General features: G+C 37.3%; 1 long non-coding RNA gene across 2 annotated transcripts in view; it reads right to left on the bottom strand.

The window, feature by feature from the left end:
- LOC130607327 (uncharacterized) overlaps window positions 1-20,181 on the bottom strand; it is a 66,759-nt gene that overhangs the window by 9,993 nt on the left and 36,585 nt on the right. Inside the window, exons 3-4 of one of the 2 annotated variants that reach the window (XR_008974219.1) lie at window positions 12,670-12,873; window positions 10,216-10,401 (exon numbers count right to left, since the gene is read on the bottom strand). This is a non-coding gene — a long non-coding RNA (uncharacterized LOC130607327). Of the gene's footprint in view, window positions 1-10,215; window positions 10,402-11,768; window positions 11,880-12,669; window positions 12,874-20,181 lie in introns of those variants that run through there. The other variant, XR_008974220.1, reaches the window with a different exon arrangement.

The raw sequence follows: 20,181 nt of genomic DNA, 5'->3' as shown, positions 1-20,181 counted from the left end.
ACTGTTGATATTTATGGTTCTCCTCCATGACATGTAGCTTGTACAAAAGCACTGTTATATTTTATTATTTGTATCGAAGTTGTACCAGGAGCCCGCAGCTAGGAGAACAACACCACAATACAGACTAGAACCCATCACATTCTTCACTTTGGTCTCTCAGAGGCCTCACAGCTGATCCAGATGAAACAGAAGTTGGAAATGAAAGAGAAACCAAGTGACTTTCCTAAAAACTTCTTTTTATCCCTCCTCCACACATGCATGGAGACACATCTTTTTTTTAAAAAGAGATGAAAGAGCACTTACAGAGATATATATTGTTCAAGTAAGGAATCAAAGTTTGTACTATAATGAGGAAATGGGGAAATAATTAAGATCATGCATAACATCTTACAACACACTGACATGGTTGAAGGCAGACTCAAGCTGTGCAGATCCAAAAGGAAAAGGATAATCATGGCAAAAAAAAATTAAAACTATACAATCTAACAGAAAAAAGGTAATGATGGTATCAAAATTTTCTTTTTCATATCCGAGAACTCATGTGCTTGAAAGGAAATATTTTGTTCTACTGGGAATTTGGCTGAGCCTCCTTCCTTCTTTCCAAAAGTACAGTTCTCACACTCAAAACCAAAATTAATATAAAAATAGTCTGATACTACTCTAGAGACTAAGAAGCATACAGAAAATTTTCATCTAAAAGAAAAATAACTTTTTTTTTGCAGGATATGTGGAAAAAGAAAATGGGAAATGTTGAAAAAATGCTCCAAATTTTGGAATGACGGTGACTCAAAGTGGAATTGGCAAGAAAAAGAAGAGTGAGGTGATGAGATCTTAAAAATCTCCATGTGATCTTTGCAGACATTTTGATGGACTGTGCATGTGTACCTGCACACACATGAATATACCAAATGCAAATAGAAACACACTCACTATACTATGCAAAACACAACTTTTTACGCAGGCTTATTCACTAGTCTAAATGCACTTAGGCATATTTTTATCTGCTCATGTAATTTTCCTTCTGAGAGTTTGCAGGCTTAGAAAAGGCATTATTCAAAAGTCATGTAACTTATAACACCCAAATGAAATGTCCTATGTTTAGGGCAACATAAAAATGCCACACGCAGACTGGTTCAAAACTACCACAGAGGCATCAGTCAGCACATACACACTCTGGAAAGAATTAAACTAAATGCAAATATGGATACTGCTTATTCTACTTCTCAAATTGCACAACTGAAAATTGACACCTGAAATAGTTCATTAATAGACAATCTAACATAAGAAAATTTACTGTCTCATGTTGAGGTTTATTCATTTCATGACAGTTCTGTCTAAAATACAAACTGGCCCAAAGTATGTATATCATAGGTTCATACACATGCATACTCACGTGCACACACACACAGAGTATTTGCTAGAAGAGAAGATTCCAGCAGCATTGATTTAATCCTCAATGTCCAGTGCAGATGGAGGAAATAATAATAAATGTAATAAAGTAATAAATGAAGGACTATGAAATACATAATAAAAATGAAGGAGAATGTAGTCAGAGTGGAGCTATGCAAAGACTAAAAGAAGACTAGAACTTTCAAGTGTGATTGACAAAGGAGCTAATAGAGTAAACTAAGAAGGAAATTTATTTACCTAACTGAGTCTTCCTTTCTGAACATTCCTCCTGCACAGACATGGACCACCACACAAAAACCAGAATATATCTCCTCTGACAGAGAATATTGTACTGACTTACCCCAGTTTTACTTCTCTTACTATCTCACGTGATTTTATACAGTTGAAAGTAATTTTAGATAAAAAGATTTTATTGTAATTCATGCATAGAAATTATGTCACAGAATGATGTTGTCTGTATTAAAGAACAGAGAAAACTTTAGGAAATTTAATTTAAAAGTAGACGCAGCAAAAACCAGTAATGAGAAAAAGAAGAAATGTTTTGTTCTCAGTTTTGATGTGATGGAAGCACAAGAAATTGAACAATAGAAGTAGACTAAAAGTGACTTAAAAAAAAAAAAAAAGATCAAGTGAATAACTGAATTGTACGTGCTTTCCTGCAAGTGAATGCAAGGTGTTCCTGTAAACTTATAACAAAAAAAGTACTTCAGAACACAGGCAGACCAGACCTCAAAATTCCATCATACTGAATTAAGATAGATATGAAAAATGTCAATTATTATTTATAAAAGCAGAGGATGCTTTTTGATTTGCAGTCTATAAAGAGATTTCCCAGTACAGCAATAGCATGCTCCTTGCTTTGAGTAGTACCTTGGCAAGTTGAAGAGGTAGCCAATAGAGCCAATACTGACACATTAATTGCTTTGAAGATCAGAAACAGTGCACTGAGTTCACAACAGCAGAAACCTTGAATCCAGTGGAAACATCACAACAGAGGGGATCAGTTGCGGTCAATGGCTCAATGTCCACATGGAGACCAGTAAGGAGTGGCGTCCCTCAGGGATCGGTGTTGGGACCGGTCTTGTTTAACATCTTCATCGCTGACACAGACAGTGGGATTGAGTGTGCCCTCAGCAAGTTTGCCAATGACACCAAGCTGTGTGGTTCGGTTGATACCCTGGAGGGAAGGAATGCCATCCAGAGGGACCTTGACACGCTTGTGAGGTGGGCTGATGCCAACCTCATGAAGTTTAACCATGCCAAGTGCAAGGTCCTGCACCTGGGTCAGAGCAATCCCAGGCACAGCTACAGGTTGGGCAGAGAAGAGATTCAGAGCAGTCGTGTGGAGAAGGACTTGGGGGTGTTGGTTGATGAGAAAATGAACATGAGCCGGCAGTGTATGCGCTTGCAGCCCAGAAAGCCAACCATATCCTGGGCTGCATCAAAAGGAGTGTGACCAGCAGGTCGAAGGAGGTGATCCTGCCCCTCTACTCTGCTCTTGTGAGACCTCACCTGGAGTATTGTGTGCAGTTCTGGTGTCCTCAACATAAAAAGGACATGGAACTGTTGGAACAAGTCCAGAGAAGGGCCATGAGGATGATCAGGGGACTGGAGCACCTCCCGTTTGAAGACAGGCTGAGGAAGTTGGGGCTGTTCAGCCTGGAGAAGAGAAGGCTGCATGGAGACCTCATAGCAGCCTTCCAGTATCTGAAGGGGGCCTATAGGGATGCTGGAGACGGACTCTTCATTAGAAACTGTAGTGATAGGACAAGGGGTAATGGGTTAAAACTTAAACAGGGGAAGTTTAGATTGGATATAAGAAGGAAACTCTTTCCTGGTAGTGTGGTGAGGCACTGGAATAGGTTGCCCAGGGAGGTTGTGAATGTTCCATCCCTGGCAGTGTTCAAGACCAGGTTGGACGAGGCCTTGTGTGATATGATTTAGTAAGGTGTCCCTCCCCATGGCAGGGGTGTTGGAAATAGATGATCTAAAGGTCCTTTCCAACCCTAATTATTCTATGATTCTGTGATTCTAAGATACCATACACACCTTTAATTTCTTGGACAGAAACAAGATCCCATTGTAATGCTAAGCCAACTTCTGCAGCTGTATCATATAGATGTCCTGAGTAGCAGCTGATCAACCAGCTGAATTAAAGGTTACAGAAAGGTAGAAATATCATTTAGGTTCTGTATGTTCTCTTAAATTGTTTATCTGCAGTTGCTGCCATTAAGATTCTGGCCTTAACTCCTGTTCTGAAGGCTCAAAGCAAATACTGCACTCTCAGTGATTCTGCTCTCAAATGATGGTTGAGTAAAGGTCAAAGTTTGGAGAGATTTTCTGCATTAAGCGTTGGCTTTCTCAAAACCTTTATGTGGAAGCTGCTACCTTACTTTCTTTGGAAAAAAGTCCTCAGTAGATCCTTTTAAATAATCTGTTCTTCCTTTAGACTACCAGTCTAATTTATTTCAATATTTTACTGGTTAAAGTGATCATTAGATGGAACTTTTCAGGAGTTTTTCAAGTTCCATCTCAAAACTTGTTTGGATTTATATGTCCCCCTCTTCCCCTTTCTGCGCTCCAGAAGGTAATGCTTCTCATTTACTCTTTCAGCTGCACCTTGCATAAGGAAGTCAAGCTTTATTGAGAGTGGTGAAATACTTGTCATTAAATGGTCTAGTATCACATTTTATGACTCAGAACTCCTGATAAATATGATTTATTTGGGATAAAAGCTCTTTTCTAGGTCAGATGTCTGGACTGAAGAGACAGTTCATTATAGAGGATCACTTATATATTTCAACTGTAATAAGAACAAAGTGATTCTTTTATCAGTGTGGTCCACAACTGACTCGCACCACTACTGTTCTCCTCTTTAGCCTGAGTTAATTGCCAGCTGAACAATGTGGTTATGTGTGGCTGATTTATTTAGGCATATGCTCCATCTGTAAAGCCTACACCAATGAAGTACAAGAGGCCATGACAAGGATTCACGTATAAAGCTCGGGAGCTTAGATAATTACTTGCAGAAAATATGATCAGCTCTACGTGTCAGCTTACACAAAAACAGAGCTATTGAACCTTTTGAAAAGGGATCATAGTGCTCCCAAAATTAAGTAACCAAGCAAAATTCACTTCACTATGTTCACCATAACTGTGGAATAACAGTCAGTTTTCCCATTGCAACAGACAGAAGAAGACAGATTCTGACCAAATTAGGTCAAAAGATCTGATACTTATTACAACTATAGCCATAGCTACCTACATTACAGATATCTTGAGAACATTTATGTTGGAACTGTCCAAGTATGAAAATTAAAACATTATGACTGTAACTATTATATTGGTACAAATAGTTAGGCATAGTACTTATAATCCTTACTTTGCATTTTGACAAGACGTTGTGGGAAAAGCTTCTGATGGAATTACTGAGTTTCACATGGGAGCTGACCTCTGAACATTCAGGCTCTGAAGCAAAACTAAGAATAAATGGATTGAAGACTGGGCATATGCAGTACAGCTGCTGATCTATATTAAGAACACTTAAGTCAATGGATGTACTTATATACTACTTTCAAACTTATTTACAGTTCTGTGTCCAACAGAATTAATAAGAGGGATTAAGTGCATTATCTGAATACCTAAACCTGTACTGTTCTTAATAAAATTGAAAAATAATAATATTGAGAAAATAATCTGCATTCGTATTTCACAACAAAGTTTAATGTAATTAAAAGCTTTTCCACAACAATTTGAAATGCGAAGCCCAATCCTCCTCTCATATCAAAAACTGACATATTTTTATTATTGTTGCAAAAGGAAAAATCTCTGTTGTTACAAAAGATATCTTTGTTACTGAGATCTGTTTAACTTTTATTTGGTTTTATTACACTTACTATCTTTATCAAATATGCAAAATAGTTTATCTTCAGTCTGGGAAAGTAGGTGGCTATAATTTGCAAATATGTCGGTCAAAAATAGAGTTAGATGTTCTTGGCTGGCACATTGTCAATGCACACAATTAGTTCCTCCCTCCTCTCTCTCACATACACAGAAAAATGTCTCCAGAAGAGTAAAATATTCACATTAATACTGGAAGCGATAGCGAAGAACCCCGGCCGACATCCCATCTGTTCCCATGAATTAAATTTAGAATTCATATGTAATATAGACATTTCTGTCTGAATATCATAAAGCCCTGACACATTCAGGCTTTCATTAAAAGGCTCTGAGATGTGACTTGAATAACAATCTGTCTTAGCTAATTAGTATTTTCAGTTTAGCATATTCACTTTCAGACGTATTGCTGTTTGCACATGGTAATTTAGGTAAACAGAGCCCATCCACAGCTGCATCAATTAACACTGCTAATCAAAACTGAATTCAGGTAATTAGGCACATTTATGCAAAAAGTGTGTAATTTGTGGGGAAAGCTAGATTCTTCAGTAATATTTCAATAAGTAGGAGTCTCTTTTTCCAAATAAGACAAGGAAATAATGGTAAATCAGTTCGAAGATGCACGTGATGCATACTCAGTGACAAATATCTAAATTAAATCTCACTAATTGGTCTGTATTTTCAGAAATTGGACTATGTTTTTTCATATAAATGTTTTCCTCAGTGTTTCTGCATGGAAGACTGGATTCATTTCTGACCAAAGATTTAGTGATTATTCAAACAGGACTTTAAAAGTTAATGTTTCCTCAAGCAATTTTTGAACTGTTGAACATAATGGCCCAACGCATTCTCATTTCCAGTCATGCAATTTCAAACGAAAATGCCTTCACTTCATTTTCAATTTAACTTCTTCAAAGAAGGCATATTTTAGTTTAGTTTAAAGACAAGCTTCTAGAAATTTCTCCCACCACCCATTTCAAGAATGTAAAGTAGTAAATACTTCAAAAACATTCTGCCTTGCCTTTCAACGTTTTACCAGAAGAACTACAAGTTTCACATCCTTTCTTCCTCTTTCCCTCACTCCCAAACTAGAATTTGAAACCCTCCAAAAACTACAAAAGCCACATTAAAGCAGTGTAAGAAACTGTATATTCATAACAGAATTTTCATTTCTGTTGAAAAGGAGTAGTCATTGTAACATTAGACTCCAAGAGTTTTCATATGCAGCTATTCAAGTTATTCAAACTCAGTTCTCTGTTATGCACTCTTTCAGAAAACTACACAAGTCTGATGGACAAAAAAATGCAATTATCAAGTTGCAGATAATCTTCTATGATAAAAAAAGAAAAAATGCCTAGGCAATTACTGATTTTTAACAGAAGCCTAAAATGAATCTGTCATATTTGCCTGCTTTAAACTCCCTCCTCTCCCTCCTCCTTCCTCCACCCCCCAACAGGAAAAAAAGAGATGAATGAAGTAGTATAATGGTAGTATAATGCATTTATTCAGACCATAATACATTTACTCAGACTATAATACATTTACTCAGACTAGTCAGCATGCATCTTGTGCCTTGATTGCAGAGTAAATTTTGGGGAGGGATATACAACACATTTTAATCATGTGCAGATTCTCACCATGGAATACGTAGCTTTCGCTAAAAACTTCAGTTTGAAAAAAAAAATTCTTTACAGCTTTAAGGTCTAACCCTATATAGCTATAAAAATTGCAGTGTGGTTTGCAATCATATGCAGTACAATGCATGTATCACTATTCAGAAGTTTTCTCTATATAGAAAAGCGTGACTTGTTCTTTTATGAAATATGCTTAACATATACTTCAGTTAAAAGTTTATTAACGTCTAATTTGGCTATTGGCACAGTAGAACATGTAGAGAATATTGACAGAGCATTCAGAAGAAAAATAAAGATTGTGGAAGGAATAAAATCTTGAATTGTTTTCAATAATCACGATAACTGCTAATGTAGTAAAATGTTAGAATGCTGAACAAGATAACTTCTAAACAATTATCAGGCCAGCTTAAAACTATATGCAGATCCCTATGCCATCCTCACTGGGGGCAATGGGAAACAATGTTGTAACTTCACCTTTTTTCCATTTTAATGTTTCAAGAAAGAAACACTCACCTATGCGTCATACAAATCAGTAAGCAGCTGTCCAGTCTCTCAAGAGTTATCAACATCAATAAACAGTGAATATCATCAAAACAAACTTATGTGGCCCATCTCTGAAAGAACTTGCCCTGTTTAGCAAATGCTTTTTCAAAAGAGCAAAACAGAAGTTGTAATGACTAACAGTGTTTATTTTAGATGTTATACTCTGTAGGAAGTGAGTACTGTGACAACATTCTAGCCTCCCCCCCTGCCACCCACCTGTTTGTTAGTATTTTTTAGCTTCAAGTAGTCAAATACAGTAAGTATTCCAACAGACTTTCCAGAAATACTTTACTACGTTGCTCCATCTCTTCTGCCTGACTACACTGGTAAATATAAACAGACACATTTAGGAGCATCTCTTCACTGAACACATATACAGCATACATTATTACTTCACCATGGATTGTCCTGATGTGCCACTCATTTGAAAACTTTCTATCATGCCGCAGCATCACTATTTCCTGCAATTTGGATTTTTTTTTTTTTTTGGTATCGAGGTTTAATAAATGCATGGCAGCATTAGGTGAAAACAGACATAATGGATACCTAAAAAAAAAAATTCTATGAAATCTGGCTAGTTCAAAAAAGAATTTCTCACATATGCAGCCCCACTCTTTTCCTTCTCCTGCATTTCTCTACTGTAAATTATGCAAAGGGATGGAGATATCTAGCTACTAAAATTAAAAAAGTTGGGTGCTACATACCTACTATTGTTAACTAAAATACGGTGGATACATATGACTAAAAAAATCCTATAAATACTGTTTTCCTCAATTTAAAGAAAAGTTTCATCCTACTTCAAATACTAGAAAGCAGGATTATAAGCAAAGAAACAGATACGTAAAGTTACTATGTATTTTGTCTATAGATCATATATCTCAATATTCATAACATAATAACAGTTGAAATGTTTCATGTCCCCAGTTTTCATAGGGTTAAATCAAGAGCATGCAAAAATTTTTGTTTGAGAAAAGCAGAAGCAAGAGCCCAAAGCCAGCAATCGCTACCCTACACCTTACAAGAGGAAAAAAAGCTCAGTAATTTACAAATGTTGAAGGAAGTGCTAGTTCCATAATTAAAAGCCAGGCAGAGATCCTTTTGGCAAATGGATCTCTTTGTTAAACATCCTACTAATCCAAGCCTGAAGGTATAATTCAGTACCCTGGAGGATCTCCTCTATACTTTTGCCAGCTGTTCCATTTAGGTCACTCCACGACAACTTTAGCTTTTATCTATTCCTCACTTTCCTCACTGGGTCCCAGAAGCAGCAGCCCATCTCTCTGAAGGCTGTTTAAAGTGTAAATGAAAAGACGAGACAGAAGTGAGCTGCTACCTCAGGGTCCTTAATTTCTGAACTGCAATTCCTTGGACTTCCCTACCTTGGCAGATGCAATATGAAGTCTTCCTTGATGAAAAGTGAGGAGCAAAACTGAATATGGAATGCAGATAGCACATTCATTATCATTTTAATGCTTTGCAGCTGCAGGAAAGAATAGGAAATTTTACTAGGCAGAAAGTCCACTTGAGGCCAAACAGTTGCAGTAGCCCTTCCGCCCAATTCCCAGCACTACTGCTGCTGGCACACAAGAAAAAGCCTTCAAAGAGCCAATTTAACTCTTTTCAGGTGGTCAGAGAGGTGTGGACTAAGGGAGAGGAAGGGGAGGAAAAAAAAATGAAGCACTGATGCTTCAAGGGCTTGTTTATGCAAACTGAATCAATCTCAAGTAATCAAACTGCTTCTAATTTACCACTATTTTGGTGCAAGACTTTGAACAAACTCATTCAAACAGTTCTTATCCAAAGCAACAAGAACACATGAATTTAAAATGGATCCAATTATAATGGTTCTACTAGTCAGTGTAAAGTTAAGCCCTCAGAAAGTCACTATAATCCTCCAGAACTGCTTTTAGACAGTACACTGTTTTATAGCAACACACTGATCTCTTACTCTGGGAAAATTAAGTGTAATTCATTACAAAACAAACCACTGCCTTGACATTCGTTTCCTAAAAAAAAAATACAGAGCAAGGCAGACACTCTGGGAGGAATTTCTAAGTGTTCAACTTTTAATGAAAGATTCATAAAAAAAAATGCAGCAAGCGTTATCACTGAGGTCTTTTCAATTTAATATTAAGTAATAAAGTTTGCACACACAGATACCAACTGTAACATGAAGCAGGATTATTAGATCTATGAGGAATTAACTTTCTAGGTGTTCAAAGGCCATTCATTAGCGTAGCCACAGCGACTCAGACCATCTGTGTGACTTTCCACATGTGAGTAATCCCACTAGCTTTAGTCAACTGCTAAGATCATGTCCTGATCCTATCCATCCAGCAGAACATACCAGCTCCAACCTAAGAAGCCATTTGTGCACATTTAGTAGGAAGGGCTGGAATCACACCATTTAAGCAGAGCAGTGATTTTCACACCTGCACATAGCCTGCTCCTGAGGAAGTGCTCCGTCAGAAAGTGCAGTTCTGCAAGCTTGTAAATCTGACTTTTTAAGGGTTAGGGAGAAGATAAAAACACACAAAGAGCAACATACATGCAGCTTTACTTCTCATTCTGCAATGGCGCGCGCAGGTAAGCAACCCCACTCTGACGAGCTGCCTTGCGAGGCTGGGTAGGAATCCTCACCTGTGCTACGCTGCCCACTCATGCACATATCAGCCGGCTCAAGGTCCACACTAGCAGATAAAACACATTCACAGTGATTTTCACTGCTTACCTTGCTGATGGGCTTCCGTGCATTCCTGCTGACATTCCTGCATGTGAGGACTCATCGCAGGCAGCTGCTCCCAAATTCTGTGTTCCCATGGCACAGCTGCTCCGGTGGTGACGAGCAGAGCAAAGGCTGTTGCTACTGGCCAGTTCTACCAGAGCCCAGTTGTGCGCCGTCTGCAATCACATCTTGCTGAGTGCAAAAGGAAAATTAAAACATTTTTTTTCCCCTTACACTCGAATGACACAGCATACTGTTCTGTGTTTGCATTTAAATTGGACAGAATAATTTACCACTGGCTTTTAATTTCAGAAGGGTTAATCACCTCAGCAAAGGTCAATCAAACTTTAATCTCCAATAAAATTGCAGTAGCTTCAGTCACCTGCAGGACATTTATTATATTCTTATTTCCATGCAAAAGAATGCATCACTAATCTTCTAACTCCTTACATTAGCACATTTGCTATTAACATTTTACTAAAATCATTAATTCCTCTGAAACTATTATAAGAGCTCATTTCTACACATCTCAGAAGATAATCCTGTTAAAAACCAGCCACATCTACTGTGACATTGCTTTAGTTGTCTACTCTAATCCTCACAACCGTTTGATACTCCAACCGAGTTCTAACAATGCACAAAGTCTCAATTACACAAAATATTACAGGGTTTAGTTTAGAACAACAATATACTGTTTTAGTAACTTAATCTTCCCCATTGTCTGTAATCACAATACTAATCTATTTTGCAACTGTTCACAGCATTTTCTATTCAAAACAAAACATAGATTTTTAATTTTGCTTAGCAGCTCTTGAAAAGCAGTAGATTTATAAGGATAAGTTAAAACCTAGAATCCATTTCTGATGATAGGAATAATCATGATACAGGAATATCTTACTGGCCTGGAAAAAAGTATTTCCTCACAAACCAGAAATCTCTTTTGAGGCATAGACCATAAACAAAGAAAGAAATAAAGAAAAATTATTTTAGTTGGCATTCCCAACTTGGTCTAGTAATTGAAAAAATTTATCTGCCACTAAATTGACTGAGAACCGCAAAATATCTCTGAAAAAATCAAGTTAGTATTAGTTGCAAATTGCCATTGCAATAATATCAGCTCAAAACTAGAAAATCATTTAACTCTAAACAGAAAACTGTAAAACAGAAAATAGCTCATCCCCAAAATACGTTGGTTTGAAATAATCACCTATGTTAGTTATATAGCAATACGTTCCTTCACAAGTCTACTCTAACAATTCCACCTGAATGCTCAGAACTATTTTACCTGTAAAGATACGGAGGAGCAACAGAAAACTCAGGAAAGCTCGTTACAGAACTGAAACACAATGCAAACAATTCACTTCCCAAATTTTAGAAACTGACACCAAAAAGTCAAAATTACTTGGCCAGAGAAATAATAGTACCACCAAAATAAATGGGTCTCCCTTATTCTCCTACCATAGCTATATTAGCTCCTATGAGAGTGAGAAGGAACTGTCATATTCCATCTCATGTCTATTTAAAATTAATTTTTTAGCCATAATAACATTTTGACATACCGTAATGTAAATAAACTGTTCTTTCCCATCCCAATATTTCCTTCTCTGTCTCTCTGTCTCTCTCTGTCTCCGTCTCTCCCCTCTTTTTGTTTTAATATATGGCACACAGACAGACACACGCCCCCGTCACTGTCAATATGCACACTCATTAGCAATATGTCAGGCTGGCATTTTCAACACATACTCCAGAGCATAACTGAACTACCACGCAGCACACACACGCACACATGTAAAAATACAATAGCAGAGAAGAAGAGCTCAGCAGAATAATTTTTAACTTGGAAAACTACGTAAACGTACAAGAGGAATAAACGAGATTCTCATTTTACAAAGGTGCTGCGAAGTGGCTCTCCAGCTAACGGCACCGACATTGCTCTCTTTTCACACACACAAACACACACACAGAGATATGCACATGCAAAAGCAAATATGTTAGCAAGATATTTTAACACTGAATTATGAACACAAAAATACGGGAATTTCCCCAGGGGGATTTTTTGCCTTTCAAATTACATTCTAACTTCAATTAATGAACGAAAAGATCACAAAACATAAACCTGAACTGAACTATGAGTTCCTTGAATATAGACTGTCAACAGCATTTTTAGTTCCTCCAACTGAGGAAATTAGCTATGAAAGCTACTGTGTCCATATATTTTGTGAAAAGCATCTGGCAAAGAAGCAAAGACCATTTAGACAGGGTGAGTAGCACTAAACTATGGGTTTGATTATTCAGCTTTTGATGCATTGATAAAACATATCCTAGATTGCTATTGCAACTGCTGTAAAATACAGAATAGCTTCACACGGTACCCTGAAATGAAAGGTACCATCAAAGGACTATCTACTGTATTTTTCAAAAGAACAAACAGAGAAGAAATGTAAGGGGAAAGAAACATACCTTTAGTGATCCCAGTGAACGACTTCTCAGCACATCTACATAGTCCTGCGGCTCCATCAGTACAAAAGTTGACACTGCAGTGCTTGTGATCTCTGTGACAATGGCATCATACTGCCGGCAATTTTTTCGATTAAACTTCTCAGACATGGTAGCAACTTTGTTAATTATGATATTAGCCAGCTGGCGGGTACAATCAATCATCCACTGTAAGGAAGCCAGACAAAAAGACATCTAATCATTGCAACCAGAGCAGATAAATTTTGTTCCTTTCTTATACGTGTCACAGATTCTATCCCTCCTGACCCTCTACACAGCCATCGACTGTCAAATTTAGATTCAGCAAGCTCCCAGCTTTTCTTTATCCCTGCCTTAGATCTGAAACTCCTGGTTATCAGGAAGACAAGCATCACCAGCTGTCTCAGAACAGGAAAGCAATCAGGTGAATAGTACTTATTATCTCTCGTTGCCTTCTGAGGAGTGACAAGATTGATTTTGGACCAACATGTCCACATCTCAAGCACAGCTACTACAGCATCAAGTCTAGAATGTGGTGCATATGTAAAGTTGACTTCAACCTTTATTAATACTACATACCAAAAGTTTGAGGGCTTCTTCTTTTTTTTTTTTGTTTTAGTTTGGATTAAGGGTGTTTTTTTTTGTTGTTGTTTGTGTTGTTTTCCCTAAAAGAACTCTAAAATATTTTTTCCTTCACAGCTGCACCAGATATTCCCTTATTCCAGGCCTCCTTCCCCCCACCTCAAAAAAAAACAGGCAAGCTGAATGCATCGTTACTCAGGGGACTGTGTTTCACAGTTGGATAGTCTTAATTGGGCCCACAGAAGCAGTTAGCTACCATTAAAGGCTTCTTTGGATACATCTTCCTCTCAACTAGTCTGATCGTCTATAAATCCCCAGTAGTGAAGCCTACACTTTGAGAAGGTTAAACATGCAAATACATTAGAAGCCCAAAATATAAAAGCATCCTAACAAAATTTGAGCTGATACTGAACTTCAGCATTGCTTTAGAAAACAATAATATGCTTGGGCTTTTCATTTACAGCAGCATCAGACAATAGTGCGTTCTTGCTGTAAGACCTTTTTTTTTACAAACCAAATACATTCCAAAGTAGTGAAAGGTAGTTCATATAAAGTAGAAACAAAGGTTACAATAGAATAAAAGCCATCACAATAATGCCTTCTGGTACCAAAAACCCCCAGTTTGGTACATTTCAAAGTGCCTGCTGAGAATTCTATTTAACTAATTAGAGCACAGTACATTAGTCAACTAACACAAATTTATAAGGGCATGCAAAAAAGATGTTATGACCACTTTCGGATTAATGGTACACTGCATGCCCTGGCACTTGGACCGAAGGCTGCTTTTCCAAAACCAGACTGATCTTGTTTATTTCACCTTAACATTAAAGGTGGTATCCAGCAATACATTCTCAATGCCTAACAAGAAGATGTTCTGGACTTTGCAGCATAAAATTATCCTTAAGTAAATCCATTGACATCAATAATTTTTTTCTCCAGTTTCCACATACAATTCAGATAAAATTTTCACATGTTCTTGAAATACAAACAGAAAACAGTGACAGTTCGAAAACACAAGCTTGTGGGAGTAGCAATTATACCCTGACCTCATTCCCTTGAAAACAGTGTTGCCAGAGCCTTCCCTTTCAGAAGTCAAACTTTTATTTTATATATCTATCTAATTTGGAAAGTTTACAAGGCCAAATACAGGAATTGTTACGGTGTTCAGTATTGGTCGAAACACAACTAATTGCTTTCTGGTATTTGTTGGAAAGGATGAGAGCAGGAAAATAAATTACATGCTCAAACGTAATGTCATCACTCCAGTCATTCTGGATGACTGATGAAGTATTCACCCAGCTTCTCAGGCAGATACTGAAGACTGCGCCAGTTCTGCACTGCGACCTGTACACAAATTTGTTAACAAGTTGAGGTTTAGCTCAAATACCTCCACATCACATTGTCACCAATGCAACGACAGATGTTGTTAGAAAGCTCAGTCCTAACCGAACAAAAATGACAAATTCACTTCATTTTAATCAGAAGTTAAAGAAGCCCTTTGTGCATTACTCCTTCTTATTTCTATTGCTGTACTTGAATCAGATCTTGCTTTCTATAGACAGCCTTTAAATATGAAGAAGTAGTCTTGATCCTAGCACAGAGTTTTAAGGCAAGAGGAAATAACTGAGTGTAGCGAATGAATGAGGGACTTGGGAAGGACATAAACATAGACGGCTGCCGTAACAACGGATTTGTTTTTCTGGAAGGTGTACAAAACACACCAGATATATAAGGCTATCCATAGCAATGTCTCCAGTCAGGCACCAGTGTAGACATGACTGGGTTTCTAAGCTGTCAGAACAGATCTGAGCCAGTGGAACTGGAAAACAAACAGGATTTTCTCTGACAGGTCCAGACTGACAGTTACTTAAGAGTAGCATGAAAGAGGGATCGAATTTGGTCTCCCAGCAGCACTTATATTTGCCCATTTTCAATAAACACATTGGGTTTTTCTCTCACTCACACTCCTTCATGACTTCAGGGTTTGCTGTGGAAAAACATGGAATTCATTTCATCCTACCCTCAGCTATTAAAAACAAAGGAACTAGGTGGGTCATCTATGCTTTCCTTTGTCATCACTAGGATGAAGGACAGCATGACAGAGATCTGCTGAGAATGAATTGTCATACTCATTTCCAGAGTTGGACACTGGTGGAACAACTTGTTCACTGGGTGTACTGCTCTACTAGCTGTCATGGAAGCTACAAAACTGGTTGGAATTCAGTTTTAACCCTGCTTGGAGCAGGAGGTTGGACTACGTGACCTTCTGAGGTCAACCTGAATTATTCTATTAATCTATGAACTCACTAAAGCAAAGCAACATAAACAGCAAAAGTTATTAGATGATCCAAATTACATGAATTACATATGTAATTCTTTCAGGAGGGCGGGACAGCTTCCCTGAGTAGTTTGGCCCTCACCTTCCTCAAACCTGTTGAAAATGCAGTCATTTTTTACCTTTTTTTCCCCTCCATTGAGACAAAAAGATGAGAATACCAAATCATATATACAACAAGAGGTTCAGAGAAAAGGAAACATATCAAAAGGAATACAAAAGGATAGTATACAAAGACCTCCATGGAAGCAACTAGACAATGCAGTTGGTATAGGAAGAGAAAAGGAAAGTGAGTGGTAAAGCAGACTCAGGGTGAAGAAAAAGAAAAATTTCCTTAAGGGGAGGGAGGTAAAGCGAAGGATAGGCCATGGTTAACCTAAAGCACATGCAGTTAAACAAACAAAAAACAAACAAAAAATCCAGAAGTACAACCATAATAATTTTGGTCTAGGCTCAAAGGAAAGGTTTATTCTAGTAAAGACGACTGCAGGATTTCCACAGTGTTTACTGCATTTTCAGAACACAGAAAATTGCCACCATAAAACCTTCCAATAACTTCCTAGAAGGAAGCACAGAAAAGAATAGGATCCATGACCTAAAGCAAGAAAGAAAATAATATTCTAAACCATTTTGCATGTTTTAGAGATACAGCTGCACAATACCATTTTACAACCCCAGACTGACAGAAACATATTTAGTTTTAGTTATGTATACCTATTCATAGGCTTAACCTTAAAAATGCCTGTCTAATAAACCTTTCATTTGTACTCTCCTAAATCCTGAAAATCTTCCATTCAGCACCTCATTACAAAAAATTAAGTGAAATTAAGTGGTAATATATGTAAATTATACATTTTAAATAATGGGAAATGTAATGAAAGGAATACTGTTCACAATGTAATCCAGTGGGCTTTTAAATTAACTTTTAATGTTCAATGGCTGCCAATTAATAAGGAGCTTACATGTTTGACTGTGCTACAACACACAAACTAGGGGAAGGAAAGGAGCAACACTAGGGCATGAAGCCAATGGAGGATGGTTCACATATGCCAGTCGGCAGGTTTAGGGGAAGACATGTGGCAGAGACTGGGTCTGAGAGGCAACATCCTTCTGGAGTGAACCTGTTACTGAAATGAGGAGCTTCAAAGGCTCGGTGACACACTGACCCTCTCACTCTTTGATTCCCCCCACACTCCCAGAAAGACCATATGTAGTTACAGAGAGCTTATGGTATAATTTCTCATTTTGTCACATCATATGCATCAAAAATAGTCACGGATCTTTTACTTTTTTAATTTTATTTTTTTAGTAGTGCAAATCAAGAGTTAACCTGACTCATAAACTGCATGTATATAAACTGCACGCATAGCTATGAAACCATGAAGTTTCATATCGCAAAACCACGCCTGCAAAGGTCACGTGTAACTCTTGAGGGGGAAGAGCCACAAGGAAGATTTGAAGAGGCCACAGTGTTATTTTAATCATTAGCACAGAATGAATAGAGGTGAAATATTAATGCACTGCAAGAAAAACACTTGTGCTTATAACTCTAGGAACAGACCAAGAAAGAAAAAAGGGAGCAGACAATTCCTCCACCTGCATCAAAATGAAGAGGTCCAGTCGTACCCTGCTATAACATCAGTACATGTGAACTAAAGGACTGCCATGACTAGCTGCAGGTGAGACTGAAAACTGAATTCTTTCCCTTGCCACTCCCTTTTCCTTGCACCAATATTTTGTTATTCTGCCTCCTACACTAATAGTCAGACATACCACATTTTAAAATGATGCTGGTTCAAATACCAGCATCCTGCCTTTAACAGTGTCCAGTAGCAGCTGTCCAGGAAAAACATGTAAGGGCAAGCACAGAGCTATTTTTTTTTTCCTTGTATACTCATTTATAGCTATTTTGTCCCTTGCTCCCAACATCTGCCCTCTCATAAAAGTTTACTTAGTACATGAAATAACAGGATGGCTTAATGCAACACATTAGACAGGATTTCAGTACAGTTCTCCTGTGTCGCAGAATAACAAAAATCAGTACCAAGAGCGCACAGTTAAATAACTGGGAACGTATCTGTAAAACAGGAAGGCTCACATGAATAAGACACTAAGACTGAGATGAAATCTACAAAAATAATTATATTTTAATTTAATTTCAGAAAAAGAAAAAAGGCAAGGGCCATTCACACTCAGACTACTAACACTTCTGTATTAGGAAGTTTTGTTGTATCATTAGGTAAAGATGAGACAATAAAAAACTTGCATTGTCTTAATGAAAAGATATTTTCATATGTAAAGCACCTTCTGAGAGGGCACCTCACTAGGTCAAGTGAGACATCTGAGCACCATGGATCCAGGAGATGGCTGTAGCTGTTCCCTAAAGACAGGGTTTGCATTATTTTACAAGAAACTCATGGGCAGAAATTAATTCCCAATTTTGTGATTGAAAAGCCTTACAAAGCCTTAAGGCTTCTCCTATACAAAAGTTCCCACCTGCACTAAATTGACACTGGCAGACAGACACACAGAATGAAACAACTGAATTAAATAAATGCTTATTCTGGAGACAACAAACACAAAATACACTGAGAAAACATACTGCTGTGTTAGAGGAAAACAACCTCTTTAGATTGCAGGGTACTTATTTTAATGCATCATTTTATATTTTTCCCATAAAACAAAAGATACACTTACAGCTGAAGTAGCCTACTAAAAGAATCCATTTTCAGAATGAAAGCCTGGGAAACACTGATAATGTGTCAGAAAAACTCTGGCACACTATCCATTAGAATTGTGGTATCTGCAATGATCCAATCAAAGTGACATAAGCTAAAACACCCAACTGACAGAAAATTACGATCCAACAACTCAAAACACTAAAATAATCTGTTTATAATTAATTTTAAAATAAAAATTAAGAGTTAATGCAGTTACATTTTGGGTCTGCATTCTCCAAGGGTAGGTCTCAAACTGTGAAACTGTCCAACATAGGCATTCAGGATTTTAATAGTTTTCTAGATTGACTTAATGAGCTTCTTTCAACACAATTAGTTAATTTCCTGACAGATAATACTTTACACCTGATTAATTTCAGAGCAGTTAAAAGGCAATAGCTCCAAAGGCAAATTAAAACCAGAATCTGAAGTTCTTTCTTATATATTCTAAATCTGGACTCTACATCAATGGCTGTTACCTCTTAGTATCAGAGGACAGCAAGCTTTTTTAGAGTCATGTCAAGCAATACCTAAACAAAGAAAGTCTAACAGGAACAGAAGAGCACTTTGGAGGTTTGGGTGCGTTGTGTTTTTTTTTTCATTTGTTTATTTGTTTTTGGTTTTTTTTTTGAGGGAAGATTTATTGTACCATGCAAAAATAATCAAACCTTTTGGGTTTTTCTTTTTTCCAGCAGCAGCAGGTATAATTGTATCCTATAAGACTGAGGTCCTTTCACTCTTTTATTACATAAATTATTAGAAACAGCAGTATCTACCTATGCCACAGTGAAACCAAGCCTAACATAAGTAATTTTGCGAGCTCACTTCCAAAATGCACCTGTTGCAAAGTCTTGCAGTTAGGAATACACAGCTGTGTTATATGCCACTGAAGCTTTCAAAGCTGCCAAAGGCTACTCAAATCATTCATATCTTCAAGTGCGCTCTGCATCATGCTATGTTCCTTCTAAATAACACCTATCAAGTTCAAAAAAAAAAAAAGTTACTGTTTTCCAAAAATTAGTGGTTTATGGGATTTTTTTTTTCTATTTTATAAAGGTGGTATTTGCTCAAAGACATTAGAAGAGTCTGATGTAATGTGACTGCATGGATCATATGCATTTGATGAAGCACTGCTGAACAACCTGTCTCTAATTGTAAATGGACAGTTCCCTATCATGTAACAGTCAGCTGACCCAGGCTTCATCACACCAAATAGGGAGGTGGAAGTTCTGCATAAGGAGCTCTCTCCTGAGAAAGAACAAAAAAAACACACCAAAAATTTCAATGCCCAGATATCGCGTATTCCAAAGTGTTTCTAAGACAAAAATACAACCAGTTTATGGAGCAAAATAGGAAATAGCTATGAGTACGCCATGTATGTAAAATGCTGACTTCCAGTGAAATATATGAAACCTCTTATGAGCCAAGACTCCTTAAAATTTTAGCTGTTGCAGACCAAAAGCTCTTTGCTCATTTGAAAATGCTCTTGCTACTCTAGCATTAACGATCGCTAGAAAAATTGCTACTCTCACCTAAAACTGAACACTGATTTAAGTCTTTTTTAGAAGGGAATTTAAACTCTACTGTGTAAGTGCAGGAATCAAATACAACATTACAAAGTGCTCTATTGATAATGCTAATTTAAACTAAAAAGTATAATCAAAATTGTTCCTTTGCTGGTTTCATTTGAAAAATAACCCCTTGCTTTTTGTCGTATTTAAATTTGGAGGGGTGCAGAAAACCCAAAACCTAAACATAACTCACCATTTAACTGAGCTAGAACATGGAATTTATAATGTCTTTAAATCAAAACCCCCAGTTAAGAGAAAACAGAACTGCTTAATGGTTCCTAAAGAGCTGCTT

The sequence above is a fragment of the Pezoporus wallicus genome, unplaced genomic scaffold (genome assembly GCF_028554395.1).
Source record: "Pezoporus wallicus isolate ANWC-B61680 ecotype Strahan unplaced genomic scaffold, APGP_CSIRO_Pwel_v1 scaffold_3294, whole genome shotgun sequence".
NCBI classification, from domain to species: Eukaryota; Metazoa; Chordata; class Aves; order Psittaciformes; family Psittacidae; genus Pezoporus; species Pezoporus wallicus.
This window is presented reverse-complemented; position numbering and strand designations above follow the sequence as displayed.